This window comes from Mus musculus, chromosome 2 (genome assembly GCF_000001635.26).
Source record: "Mus musculus strain C57BL/6J chromosome 2, GRCm38.p6 C57BL/6J".
Lineage (NCBI taxonomy): Eukaryota > Metazoa > Chordata > Mammalia > Rodentia > Muridae > Mus > Mus musculus.
Genome location: NC_000068.7, coordinates 137,681,645 through 137,696,754, shown reverse-complemented (window position 1 = coordinate 137,696,754; position 15,110 = coordinate 137,681,645). Strand labels below are relative to the sequence as shown.

Sequence of the window (15,110 nt, the reverse complement as noted above, 5' to 3'; positions counted from 1 at the left end):
TTTTATACTGTTCATCTCTAAAATAACTGATACTTGGAATTCCAACTTTAGAAAGTTGTAAGGAGGTGTGAGGTTTTCTGCTTGATTTAAGAAGGTGTCTTACAATATATCCCAAAGAGAAATATGAATGAGTTCATATGAAAGACACTCTAATGAATGATTAAAATACTGTTATGAAAATATATAATGCCAGTATTAAAAGTTGGCCATCCGTACAAATAAAAAGCTGTTTCAAAATTTAAACCTGTTATTTACCAAATAAAAACCAAATCCCGTAAATATCTTCTTCAAATTTTAGATCAACTTATCTTTGAAAGAAAATGTTACCCCATCTATACACAACTAAACCTGAAGTTAGCCTGAAGAAAATGTTCTCATAGCACAAACGCACTTTGAGTAATTTATAAAAAAGAAAAAAAGAAAGAAAAATGTTTTAGCTTGTTTTGTACATATCAGAATGATCATTACATCATTTACCAAAAAAAAAAAATCAAACTCAAAAATTGGAAATACATAAAAGTATATGTAAAACTGTTCACAGGAAAGTATAATTACAACAATACAATCGTTCATACTGAAAATCTTATATGATATGGAAGTGGGTGCTTGTGAATATCCAGCCAGGATCTTGCATGTATGTTTCACCATAGTTTATGAGACATATGAGTCAATGAGTCACTCCGTGGGTAGTTATCGTGAGTATCAAGCACACACTGTCTTAGCCATTGGACAAAAGTGGCAAGATTATCCCTGGTCCCGAGCTTACATTCTCTGAGAATGCAATGTATGAATGTCTGACTTTAGCAGAAGTCAGTGAGAACGAGTGGTTCTGTGATGATGAAAACTTCATCCAGGTGGGGAAAACAGGAGTAAGAGTGGGACTACTGCAGATAAGTTGGTGATGGGAGCTCACTAGGAATTGGTTGTAAAGGAATCAGAAAAACTCAAAGAAGCAAGCCTAGACAACCAGGAAAGAACTGTGTTAAAGCACAGTTCATTGCAGCAAATATGAGTGAGCTCTAAAACATATATAGTATATGCTTAGCAAAGCAAAGTCCTCCCAGCCCCTTAGTTCCGAAAACATTGAGGATACAGAGTATGGTGTTCTGAAGATATTCTCAATCACAGCAACCAAGGAAGAAAAATATACTTTCTATGAGCATCTCCTCTTAGTGATTTAGTTTGCAAATTTTCTGCAGTTTCATTGAATTGAACCAGAAAGGCATCACTGAATAGATCTATTGCTTTGGGAAATCAAGTTAGAAGCAGCTTGAAATCTGGCTTCTCCTTGCAGTCAATATTGCCACTGCTGATGAGAAACATCTGTCAACCCAAGATATAGAGGCAATCCATTCAGACAGAGCAAGGTATAGGTACACACACACACACACATACACACACACAGACACACACACACACAGACACACAGAGACACACACAGAGACACACACACATGGACACACAGACACACACAGACACACACACACAGACACACACAGACACACACGTGCGCGCACACACACACACACACACACACATATATATATATATATATATATATATATATATATATATATAATGAAAACCATAAGGTAGAGGAGGTAAGAATTGTGTATAATGACATTCATGTGTCAAAGATGTCATTCTTCTCTCTTAACATATTCTTGTAGACCTGTAGAACTATAGCAGCTTTCTCTGAATTTTTAGTTTTGGAGAGAGACTTTCTGTTTCACATTATACCCAACTGGTCTTCATTCACATGAAAACAAAGATGTGGACACATTCTCCTCGTGCAAAATCATGGCCCCTTTTCTAGCTTCCTGCTCACTGACCAAAGCCACATTCAACTCAATGGCATGTCTTATGTGATCTACAGTTCCCACGATCCCCCAATACCAACAACTTGTAAGGCTTGAAAAATTGACATGCACATCAAATATGGGTTATTGTATGTTCCAGAAAAAATGAGCATGTTTGGCAATAATAATTCCACAACCCCTGTAGTGATAATTAAATAGAATGTAGTAGCTGATTTGCTGATGTGTAGTGCACATCCCCTACTTCACTGTGTGTATTATATATTCTATTTCATCTCTTCATTTCGTTTCAAGCCTTCATTTGTTTCTATAAATATTAGCTGCTATGTGTCTTCCTTTAATCTACAATCATCCTCTTGGCAACTCTTTTACCCCCAATATTGATAATGACATTGAGATTGACATCATATTGTTGTACCCATCCTATGAAGAACATTATCTAATACTTTATATGAAAAGTTCTTTTACCCCAAATAACATGGAAAAGCAACAGAGTAATGGTAGATATAAAAGTAAATTGTCTGTTACAAGAACAAAGTTAAGGTTATGTGTGCCTCTATGGGGAAAGGAAACTATATTCCAGATGACTTTCGATATTTGGCTTCATGTCTATCCTATGGTAATGAGCTATCAAGATATTTTAGCACAGAAAGTTTCAAGCCAAGTGTTCAACCATCTGTCTTGATCTTTCCCTAGACTGTACGTACTTGAGGACAACAGACAGATGGTTTTGTTTACTGGTGTTTACCTAGTGGTATGTCCCTGACACATGGGAGACTCTCAGAAGACAAGTTTCTAGACGCTTGAGAGTTACAGTCTCCCCATGCATGAGAGCTTCTCATAGCATATGTCTCCAGCCAGGTCTGCCTCACAGATTTCCAGACAATTGAGTCAGAGCCACACATTACAACTTCTTGAGTGGCTACAGAAATTCCTCTTCCACTGAAGTTGCTGAAAATGGTTGCGGTACACAGAGAGGAAGAAAGATTTATGATAGAGGCAGCCAACTCTCTGTGCATCGAAATACCATCTTCTTTTTGTTCAACCTTGAAACATCTTCATCTAATTAGTTATTCTTCAGCTTGTTTCCTGAGGCTGATGAACAGCTGGCTTGTACTTAAAGCCAGACAAAGGGCTAAGTTGAGGCAGACATTTTGTATCTACTGCTGAATCTAACAGCTCTGGGGTATATTTTTAAGAATCTTGTTATGAGATTACCTCTATTATTACCACCTGTGACCTTCTCTTTGATAGCTTTCCATGTTTAGTGAGACTACTCTATTCCATTCTGAGCACTAATTTGGAAGGAGAAAGTCACTTAGTTACATGTGAACAAGATCTAGATCAGATACACACCAAAAATATAAGCCATGGAAGACAATGTGGGATAGACATTTTCTTTTCTTTGTATACATTCTCCTTCCCATATTTTAGTCAGGCACTTTAGCCATATAGTACCATACCTCAAGAATTTAGGACAGGCTACAAGAAATCTTCAGGAAGGTCATGGCTCTTTGCCCATTGGAGTTTTGTGTTTTAGTGTGAGTTAGGGTAGGGGTTTGAGCCTTAACAAAAAAGGATAAATTGAAATAAGAAATCTTCCTAAGAGGGTATAACTACCTGGAGGGAGTAAGTTAAGAAGGGAACTTATTTATTTTGGTTCAGTATTTGAGGGAATACAGTCCACAATGTTGGAGAAAACATGATGACAGGAGCTTGTTCACACCCTAACAGTAGGAATGAAAGACAGGGCCAATGTTAGGGTAGAGATCTAAATTACAAGGCTTAAGTTCCTATGACTCACTTCTTTAGTGGGTCCCTACCTTCAAACATGTTTATAGCATCACAACCTCGAAGTTTCAGCTGGAAATCAAAAATCCAACTAAATGAGCCTGAGAGGAACACGTCCCATTCAATCTATACAAACGACTACAACAAAATACTGAGACAACAGACTTACCGAGATAAAGTTTATCCTGCCCCATGATTTCAGAAGCTGTAGTTCATGGTGACTTTTCTCTGTTGCTTTGGGTCTGTGACTATTACAGTAGATTGTGGTGCAAGAGTTGGCTGGCTCAATGTATCACGGAAAGGGAGATGGTGACAGAAGAGACCTGTGTAAGCATGGCATCTGAGAGGTTAAGCAGAAAGAGAGAAAAAGAACATAGCCCCAATGTCCACACCAGAAACATACTACCAATAACTTCTCTTTCTCATACTGGGCCACAATTTTAAAGGTTTTACCATGTCCCAGAAATACCAAATTCAGTAACAAAACCTTAACCTCTAGCCCTTTGGAGGACAGTAAGGACCCCGGGTATCACAAATGGATCGGTAGCTACAGGCTGGACTGCCTGAAGTATAAACATTTACCCTATACTTCAAGGCAGTACCCTGATAAGGGCTAAAACCTAAGGGATGCAGAGTTATTGTTACTCTAGGGATCAATCCACTTTCCTTATTTGACTCTGAAGTTTAGCTATAGTCAACCTGAAAATATTACATGCACTTGTACTGTGACAAAATGTATCCCAAGGACTTTTTCTGTATTATCTATAGATAGCTAAAGTCCTCCAGGAAAATGCTCAACCCAGTAGCAGATGTTGATGAATCAATAGTTCAGCAGGATGGGAATGCAGGACTCAGAACCTAAACACCACACTGGTTTTAAGTTGAAATGAAAGTCATGTTGATAAGTGTAATGTAAACTATTTCTGCAAGCAAAACATCCAAGGTTTGCAAGTGTTGCTTTTCAGTACTCAAACAAAAGATAGGATTCATATGTTGTTTAACCTTATTAAGTTGATATCCTCATAACATAGCTAATTCCTTGAAGACATAGTTCTCTCATTCACAATTTCTAGAGGAGTTCAAACAAAGGACAGTCTGTATCAGGAGTCCATATGTCAACAAACCCACTAAGGTTGGTTGCAATAGACTGATTGCAAAGTGGCTCAATATTGCAATCTCCCTGGATTCTCCATTTTGTAATGTGACTGTCACTACTCCTATCATGTGGTAGGCTCTGAACTCAGGCCTGTTGAACCTCAATAGCCTTTGTGAACAGTGATAGAAAGGAATAGTATACTTGTTTGGAACTTGCAATGCAATATCAACACTTGGACCTCTAGATCACCATGAGAGCAAGTTCTAGCTAGACTCCTAAAGGTAAAGAGATCATGTGGAGTAGAGATGAGACCTTCCCTAAAAGAGGAGCTCTTTACCTGAAGACCTCAGGTGTTAAGCCCAAAGCAACAAAACTCCCAAGGCCACCTACAGAGAGGAGAAATCATAAATGGTGTTTGCTTTAAACTACTATGATTTGTAACAGACAGCCAGTGTATTAGACAGAACTATTATCAATAGATAATGGGAGAATGTGACTAGTAGTCTACAGAAGTAGCTCTGTAGAATGGGTAGTTTCAGAGAACTCTACTAATTGTTCCAAGGAAGGTTTTAGAGAGGTTTTTGTTTTGTTTTGTTTTGTTTTCAGGACATTGGATTCAGCCATTCCAGTTTACCCATCACACCTTGGCTGCATTAGCTGTCCCCTCACTTTCTTTCAGCATCCCTTCCCTCATTCTGTTCAAGCTCCCACTGTTTCTGAGGAAGTGAGAACAGCTGTGCATTTTTGGTTCAGGCCTCTGTGAGAATCTGGGCCCCTCAGTTTATCACCATTCTCTGCTCCAGGTCTGCCAATTCAACATTCAAAGCTTGTGTTTCCTTCATGTGAACTCTGGGATCCAGATTCTCTGATCCTTTGGGCACAAGTGCTTATTGGGCTGGGGAGTCTCCTTGATTCCAACAAAGCAAAGCGAGTTTGCTGTTACTGTAGTCTCAGACACTGCTTCAGTACAGAATGAAACTCCGATGAGAAAGGGAAGCATCTTCATCCTTCAGTTTCCACCCTAGGCCTGTAAATGCCCTTCTGCTTCCCAGGCTCCTGGATACAGAGCCTCAACTTCCTGTCTCTCTCCAAAGCCAGTACTGCTTTTCCCAGGGGCTGGGGAGTCAAATTTGAAAGGGTCAGTCCCTGGAATTCCTTGTGCTAACAGTAGGGAGACAACCACCCTTGTCTGCTAATTGGCACAGGAAATGAGCAAAGTTGACTATGTGGGTCTCCTGAGATTAGAAACCTTTAAAACAACAAGCTTAGTTGAATTTGTCTTAGAAAGGGCTGTGGGAGACGGTCTAGAAACCTGAGAGCTACCTGGGAAATTTAATGAAAAACTTAGGGGTCTTTTGATTTTGTAAAATAAGAAAAGTCAAACCAAACATGAGGAAACTTTTCCTAAATATTAGAGACTCCAAAGTCTTCATCAGATCTTAATCTATTTTTGTATCCTGGTGTAATAAGTGCTTCCGAATGCAGCCCATGTAGTTTACGTTCCCATCCATGCCTCCTATGTCTTCCTAACTGCTGTAAAAGTTCTGAGAGCCTCACAGCCTGTCTCTCGTTCTCCCCTCCCTCCTCCTCTTCCCTTCCCTTCCTCCCCTTCCTCTCCCCTTCCAACACTTCTCCCTCCTCTAATATTTTAGCTTCCTCCCCATCTTTTTCCTTCTTCTTCTTCTCCTCCTCCTCCTCCTTCTTCCCCTAACCCCTTCCACCCGCTCTGGCTCTGGTAGATATTTATTTTCAAGGACTCTTCCTTAGGTTTCAAAACCATCAGAGTCCTTAAAACAAAATAATTAGGACAAGTAAATTTGTTTAAGGGGGTTAGCTAAAGAGAGATTCAAAACTCTTTTTTTTTTTAAATTTAAATGAATAAGGATTTATTTTGCCTCACAAATCCATAGGATAGCACCATTTATATACATATTTTCATTATCTTTTTAATTAGGTATTTTCTTCATTTACATTTCCAATGCTACCCCAAAAGTCCCCCAAACCCTTCCCCCCTCCCCTCCCCCTCCCACTTCTTGGCCCTGGCATTCCCCTGTACTGAGGCATATAAAGTTTGCACGACCAATGGGCCTCTCTTTCCACTGATGGCCAACTAGGTCATCTTCTGCTACATATGCAGTTAGAGACACGAGCTCCGGGGGGTATTGGTTAGTTCATATTGTTGTTCCACCTATAAGGTTGCAGATCCCTTTAGCTCCTTGGGTACTTTCTCTAGCTCCTCCATTGGGGGCCCTGTGATCCATCCAATAGCTGACTGTGAGCATCCACTTCTGTATCTCACAAAATGAAAAGACCAAACATGCGTACCACCCACCTTTTGCTGCTTTCAGTAGAACACTCGGACACTTTTGCTTATAAAGCAATTAATTTATATTTTGCTGGTGTTTTGTTTTGTTGTTCTTTTTGTACAGTGCTTGACTCAGTCCTGGGCACAGAATAAGCACTTAATACATATTTGCTGATGTGAGTTGAAGGCCTTGATTTATTTCCTACAGATTAAGCAGTTTTGACACCATAATCCCTAAATAATTCCCAGGAAGTGCCTTAAACAATAGTTTCTGTTGCAGTCACAGTAGAGCTCCTGATTCCTGTCCTTTGCTGTTTGTTTCTGGTTCATATGTCAAGCCCCTGACTGCCTCTTGATTCACACTGAGAGGAAAGTGGGTGGAAACTCTAGGGCAGCAGCAAGCCAGCTTGTTCTTCAGATCTCAGAAACTCAACTCCAAAGCCAAGAGCCCTTTTCCCGCTCAGACACTAATATAATGATTATGGCTTACGAACATTTAGAAAGAGGTGATAAAACATAATAAGAAAAGATAAAAGTGTTTTTATTAGAAATTAAGCTTCTCTAGTGAAGGCCCACTCTGCATGGGGAAAGTGGAGTGGGAAAGTATAGGAGCAATGGGAACGGTTACTGAACTGTGAAAAAGCCTTTGGTACAAAAAGAGGGACTTAATCCCACCGATGCTATCAGTGAGGAGCTTGTTAGGTTCTGCAAAGCCAGTGGCAGTGATCAGCAAATGTATTTCAAAATGTTCTTCCCCTTAATATCAGATGGCCATCGCTGCTCCTCCAGCTTGTGGATTAGTACCCCCACTGTCCCCAAAAGAGCATGATAGGGGGACTTAAAAAAGACCAGTTAAAGGCTGAGGATATGTCCCCATACTAGAGTGAGTGGCCCAGCACTGTAAACACACACACACACACACACACACACACACACACACACACACACAGCACAAATGGAGTCAATTATTAAAAAAAAAATTAATTCATTTAAATTCTCGAATTACCCACACACCTCTAATTTTCTGTATTTATCAGCTGCATATATTAGCACCTTGAGTTCTTTAAGGTAATAAAAATTATGCATAAGTCAGAACTGATTAACTAGACTAGAAGACTGATAAACCCTGAAATATTAGTGATATATGTAAATACATCTATTAATTTCCCTTATCTTTCTGAAGACATGATTAGATAGAACTTAAGAAACTCTTTCAGACTAGGTATGTTGGCATATATTTGTAACTCCTACACTTAGGGAACATAAACAGGAGGTTGCCACAAGGCCAGTCAGTTCACCTAGCAAATTCCACATCATCAGGGCTACATAGCCAGACATTGCCTCAAATCAAGATTGGGCATCATTAACAATAACATACAAACCAAAATGAAAAACAAAAGGTTATGAATCAAGAAATGAAATTATTTTCTTGAACAGAAGCATGGGGAGTCACTCTATTTGATTTTGAGACAAGGAAACCATTTTTAAATGAATAAGCTAAAACTGACTCAAATATCAAGTACATTGATTTGGGTTAGCATGACTACGAATTAAAGAAAAATTTCTCCCCAATGGTTTCACTTAATATGCTGCAAAATGACGCTTAGTGTGGCAACCAAAATGCAAATCCAGTCTGTAGGTTTTACATTATAACTTGTTCTGAGAATTTGTAGTTTAAGGAATCCGGAAAGATAACTAGGATCGGAAAGAAATGGGTTTCCACCTGGAATTACAGCCAGGCTGAGAGTGAGCCTTCCTGGTTGCTCTTGCTTCCTACAGGATCTGAAGGATTCCTTTCCAACTTCCAGTCTGGGCACTGCTCACCAACAGCATGGTTCTAGGATATACGCTTTTGGGTGTGGCTGGTGTAGTCAGAGCCCCACTGCTGACCACTCCATCATTGCTGCTCTCTGGGATTGACACAGAGAACTTCTTAAACATGGGCATTTGTCTCCAATCTTCTTAACACTTTAGGAGAGTATGTGCTTACACTCAGGCTTAGCATCCGGGGTCTGCTTCCACGAAGGATGCCACACTCTTCCAAGGTTGCACAGCCCTGCCCAGAAGCAGCTCAGGCAGCACCCTGTCTCCAAAGCCTGGGAGGAGGAAAGAGGTGAACTGATAAGAGTCACTGGCATTCAGGAGAGAGGAAAAGGGGAGAGAAAAGAGCCGGAGCCACCCTATACTGCGCCCGCAGTTGAGTCTAGAATTTCACGCTGGCCTCTTTCTTATTAGACAGGCTAAACTGGCATCCAGGGGCTATCGACTGTCAACATAGCAGCCAGCCAAACAATTGACAAAGCCATCCCTTGAGAATGTTGAGTGAACTGACGAAAGTGCCGTCAAAGGAGTTAATGTGCAAGCTGGCACCCAGTGCCAGGCACAGCGTGAGAACCACTTACGTGGTAATTGTCCCTCCTGGTGTCCCCAGCTCTGTCAAACACTGCCCCAGGCTTGCCTTTCAGCAAAGGAACTGATCTCTTTTCGGTGTCTGAAATGTACACGCACCCTAAGGCCCCACCATCCCAGGGTGGGGAGCCCAGGTGGGAAAGCCTACTGTCTCTAGCAAGCCCTCACAGGCTAAGTTTCCAAATCCCCTGGGTCTAGCAGACCCTGCCTGAGATTTCTTGGGAACACAGGGAGGTGTTTATATGCAGCCGTGACCCAGACAGGGTTTGAGGCTCACAAACTCCTTCTGCAGGATTCATCTGGACAGGGGACTACTCTGTCTCAAAGGCCCATACTGTACTGACCAAAACAGGCAAGGCCCATAAGGAAGGAATCTGTGATCTAGCAGAGCACACTGTGCTGGAGGGAGGAAATGAGGTCCAGGCCAGCACATCGGGGCTGGCAGAACTGGCTGAGGGCAGGTGTGACTCATTTCTCTAAATGTCATCATTATAATTACACTGGTCAGAAAAGCGTGATTTGAAAACATAGAATTAAATAGGAAAAAACCTAAACCGCCTGTGACAGGCATTTCTATTTAGTTTAAAAACATAAGCCATGCCTTCTCATATGGGAACTGAGGCCTCGACTGCAAAATCACTTCACACTTGGAAAGTCTTATCAGTTAGTTCTCCACTGTCCTAAATTCTCTCATCACCTAGCATAAGGGACAACTAGTGTTGAAAGTGTACTTTGGCAAAGTGTGGGGGGTGGGCCAGACAGAAGTGACCCAGGACCCAGCACACACCACAACACACCAGCTGGGAGAACATGTACACAAATCACAAAACACAAGCATAGGACATCAATATGCAAATGAAAGAGTATATAAATCTCAACTCTGGTGTTAAGAAGATGTCTTCACAGTTGAGAGCGCTTGCAGCTCTTCCAGAAGACCTGAGTCTGGATTGAATGGCTCACCCATCTCAGTTAGCTCACAACTTCCTGCAAAGCAGCTCCAGGGACTCGGGTACCTTCTGACTTCTGCACCCACCTACCCTCCCACAAATACACCGCATACATACACATATGTACATAAACTAAAACAGAAGCAAAGCTTTAAAATAAACAAATATATCTCAAATGAATACTTAACATCAACTAAATCCATTCCTAATAAAAACAAACAACTTTTCAATGACAAACTTTGTCCTGACAAATTTTATTTTATTATAAACAATTTATAAAATGTAGACTATGCATATATATATGTGTGTGTACGTTATGATATATATGCTATTAGATAGATAGATTAATAGCTAGATAGGTAGATGATGTATAACTCTCTCAATGGGAATAAATTCAAATGGGAATAAATTTAATGGCACTAGTTAAAAGAGTTCTAAAAAAAACCATGTGTGTGTCTTAGCCTCATAATTTTATGAAAATGGATTTCCTCTGAACCCTGCAGCCCTGGGCACTGGGTAGTATGACAGTCTCCATGAGGAGACTCTGTTTTATCATGGATCGCTGGATGATAAACCTTGGTCTTTCCCTATGAGACACCAGCATGTAACTCAGGAGCCCATGTCTTACCTCTAGAGCAATGGTCCCTAACCTATGGGCTGCAACTCCTTTGGCAATCCTTACACAAGGATAACCTAAGACCATCAGAAAATACAGATACTTACATTAAAATGCATAACATAAGCAAAATTACAGTTATGAAGTTGCAATGAAATAATTTTATGGTGGTAGGTGGGTCACCACATCATGAGCAACTGTATTAAAGTGTCAGAGCATTAGGAAAGTTGAGAGCCACTGCTCTAGAGAAATTTAAACTGCAAGGAGGAATGCTGCTAGTGTCCTTTACCCTCCTTAGATTTTGCCTAACATTAGTCTATTTATCTATCATCTCAGAGTATGAAATCTCTGGATCTTCTTGATAAATCAAATTCTAGATTCCCTATACACTGGTTTGTATATGCATCTGAAAATATCAGGGAAATAGAAAATGTCTGAATTCTATTAAAACCCCTTTCATGTTGTGTTTCTGTTTGTTTTCAAAAGTCTTAATGAAGCATCATTTTTGCAATTATGAAAATCATAGTCAAAATTAGTTGACAGTATGATTCAATCTATAAGTTGTGTTTAGAAAATTCTTTTTTTTTTAAAGATTTATTATTTATTATATGTAAGTACACTGTAGCTGTCTTCAGACACTCCAGAAGAGGGAGTCAGATCTCGTAACAGATGGTTGTGAGCCACCATGTGGTTGCTGGGATTTGAACTCCGGACCTTCGGAAGAGCAGTCGGGTGCTCTTGCCTGCTGAGCCATCTCACCAGCCCCTAGAAAATTCTTAAGGTAGCTATTGTATACACTTGAAAAGTCTCTCCCAAATTACATTTGAGCAGGTGCCATTTTAAGAAGGTAAAGGGCAATATTTATTAATATATGGTAATCAAAATATTTGTTGAAGCATGTTTGAAATGCCATCAGGTGTCCTGCTGCTGCCCCACCCCCACACACCCCAATTCATGTGAAAGAAGGTTAAGCAAAGTCGTTATCTGACAAACCAGTTTTCTTCTAGATGGGGAAATCAATCAGAACTACCTTCAATACAATATTCTCTATACATATGGCGCTGCCATCCTGTAGGTCATCCAACTACCTGTAAACACTTTCACCTCCTGCAGCAGTGTGGAGTCTGCTGGCCTGAAGACAGTTTTGTAAGAAATAATCACAAAGAAGTTGTTGGATTTTTGCTTGAGTACATAACAACAAAGGTAATCTCTGGCATGAATTGAGCAATCTCAACTCCTCCACTTTTACCCGGGACTTTCCAGGTTTGAGCACTGAAAAGTCCTGCATCCTGGGAATCCCCATAGTCTAGAGTTACCATGCATCCCGAGGGCCTGTCTTGCGGTAAATTATTCTCCTTATCTATGACTACTTAGCAAACTGCCCTAAAGTGGAAGGACTGAACAATAGACATTTTACAGAGTCTAGTGACAGTAGGCAGGCATTCGAGTAATGATTCTCTGTTAGACTATCAGCACTGTGTGACACTGCCTGGGGTCACTCATACATTAGTAGGCAGCTAAATTTATTAGGAAGTTCTATTGCTATGCCAGAGACACCAGAGAAGTTGGAAGGCTGAGCTTAGCTTGGACTCTGTGTCTGGGTTAGGGTCTCCCTAGGTCTTCTCTTTAACATGGCCATTAGAGTCGTCAGCTGCCAGGTAGAGGCGCGGAAAATGAGATTTACAGTAGTCTGCAGACGGGGCCCTGAAGCGACCAGTTTCCTACCACATGGGCCTGGGACTCTTTGATCACAGTCAGTGTCTGTCCAGATACAAAAGGACAGGGACACAGCCTACATTTCTCAGAGAAAGAAGGGTCAAAATTTTGAGGCCAATTTTAAATCCTCACATAGATTCTCAACGTTGATAATAGTAACCTCAGCTGCAGGTTAGTTTGGCCAACTGGGTCTTATTTGTCACATTGTTCTGAGGGAAAAGCCAAGGCTTGGAGGGTTTAAGTTGTTTTTATTAAGGTCCCACAACTAATGATGCAGGTAAACATAGCATGTTGTGATGTGTTGCTCATGCAACATTGACCATAGAGACATACACATTTCATGGCACATATATTTGCATTGGAAAGCAGGGGTGTATTGAACACATGGATATGTTACACTCAGAGGAAGAGGGCAGTGAGCCAAGACTTTTATATATGCTATGGCAAAAAATGTGGCAGAATTTTCTGACAAAGATTTTATTTACTCATCTGCCAAAACACACCAGGGCACATGCAGAGGTACAAGGTCATCTGGATCTTATAAGGCCTCGGGTGACTTGTAGCTGAGCAGTTCTTGCAGCCCCAGCAGGCTTGGCTGATGGAGATGATAGTCAGTCTTGTGCCTATCTGGACTTCCTTGTGTAGGTGGAGGAGGAAGATTCTGAAATGGCTATTTACCAGCAGTTGGCTGATGCTTACTGTCTTAGTTAGGGTTTTACTGCTGTGAACAGTAAACACCATGACCAAGGCAAGTCTTATAAATAACAACATATATTTGTGGTTGCCTTACAGGTTCAGAGATTCATGTCCATTATCATCAAGGTAGGAGCATGATGGAATCTAGGCAAGCAAGGTGCAGCAGACTTCATTTCCTGGGCTGGCCCTGCTCCCTGTTAGCAGCTTTCCTCGGCAGGTATCCAAGGGCTCTGGCATCTTTAACATCATTGGGTCTCCAAGGCAATTTCCATGTTACAGCTTCCTGTTTCAATGTCTGAGATTCCACATGATCTTCTTGGCTACTCCTAAGGGCTGGCATCACTTCTCTAGATCTGCCCTCTGTAGCACTCTAAGCTCAGGTTGATTCACTCCACTGCGGCTGCTGTTCTTATTGATCATCCCATGGTTATGGCATCTCCAATAAGCTGGGGTCTTCCACCGCAACTAGGCTTCACCAGTAGCCTCTCATAGGCTCTTCTCATAGTGCCAAGCCTCAAATCCTTTGCATGACTCCTTCAGTCCTGGGGCTTAAACTACAACTGAGGCTGTGAAAGGAAATAAAACTTGAGACCTGTGATTCATGTAATTTATGTCAAATAGCCCAAAGAGTTGTTTGTGAGCTTTGAAACCTCAGGCTGAGAACATAGCAGAACAGGCCAGAACATGCCCGGGCAGGCCTGTCATTAAGACATTCCTGAGGCTGCTTAGCCATAAAGATAAAGAGAATGACATGCCGGAATGGCCCGGTGCCTCCCTATCTCCTGCCCTTCTGACCTAAGTTAAATGTTAACAGTCTGCTGATGTTTAAATGAACCAATCATATGAAACCAAGCCAATTCCTCCCCCAGTCCCACCCCTTTTCTATAAAAACCCCTAACTTCCAAGCCTCGTGGCCGACATCTGTTATCTCCTGTGTGGGATGCATGTCAGTCCAGAGCTCCGTAATTAAACGACCTCACGTATTTATATCAAGATGGTCCTTCGTGATTTTTTTGGGTGCACACCGAATCGGGAATTGGGTGGGGGCTTCCCCACTAGGTCTATCAGCTGCAGTTTTACCAATGGCCTTCCATGGCCTCTCGTAGTGCCAAACCTCAGCTGCTCGTCATGACCCTGTCATGCCTTCAAAACCAGTACTATCTGGGTGACTCTTACACATTACCAAGTACAGCTGCAGCACAAGGTACAAACTTGACTATCTCTGGAACACAGCTTCTTTGTGCTCTCAGAAAACACTTCCCAGAAGACTTCACCTCAGTGATGCAGATCTCTTCTTTATCACCGCTAATTTCTTAGTTCCAACTAACCAGCATCAATTGTCCCAGTAACACCCTCTATTCTTGACTCTAAAGCCAGAGCCAAATGGCTGAAGCTGCTGGGTTATGCAACTTGCAGGAGCTGGAACATGGCCCATTATTCTATGACAATACATTAGCTTTCTGCTTTCCAACTCCTTCACTGCCTAAGCTTGCCTGACCTGAATCTTGCTCTGTAGACTGACCTTGAAATAAGAGATTTGCATGCCTGTCTCCTGGAATTAAAGGTATGTACCACCACACCTGGATGTAAGCCTTACTTCATCTGGAACTTGCTCTGTTCCTGGTTGGCCTTTAATTCACAGATCTGCTTGGTTTTATCTCTTGGGATTAAAGGTATGTACCACCGTGCCTGGATCTAAATTTAACTGGGTAGGATC

General features: G+C 41.3%; 1 long non-coding RNA gene across 12 annotated transcripts in view; it reads right to left on the bottom strand.

Moving 5' to 3' along the window:
• Positions 1-15,110, bottom strand: part of Gm14064 — a 59,011-nt gene that overhangs the window by 25,649 nt on the left and 18,252 nt on the right. For 4 of the 12 annotated variants that reach the window (XR_866773.2, XR_866775.2, XR_866774.2 and 1 more), the window contains 2 exons: positions 8,733-9,105; positions 3,778-3,931 (listed from right to left, as the gene is read on the bottom strand). This is a non-coding gene — a long non-coding RNA (predicted gene 14064). Of the gene's footprint in view, positions 1-3,777; positions 3,949-8,732; positions 9,106-15,110 lie in introns of all 12 variants that reach the window. The other 8 variants (XR_375023.3, XR_003953910.1, XR_003953912.1 and 5 more) reach the window with 3 other exon arrangements.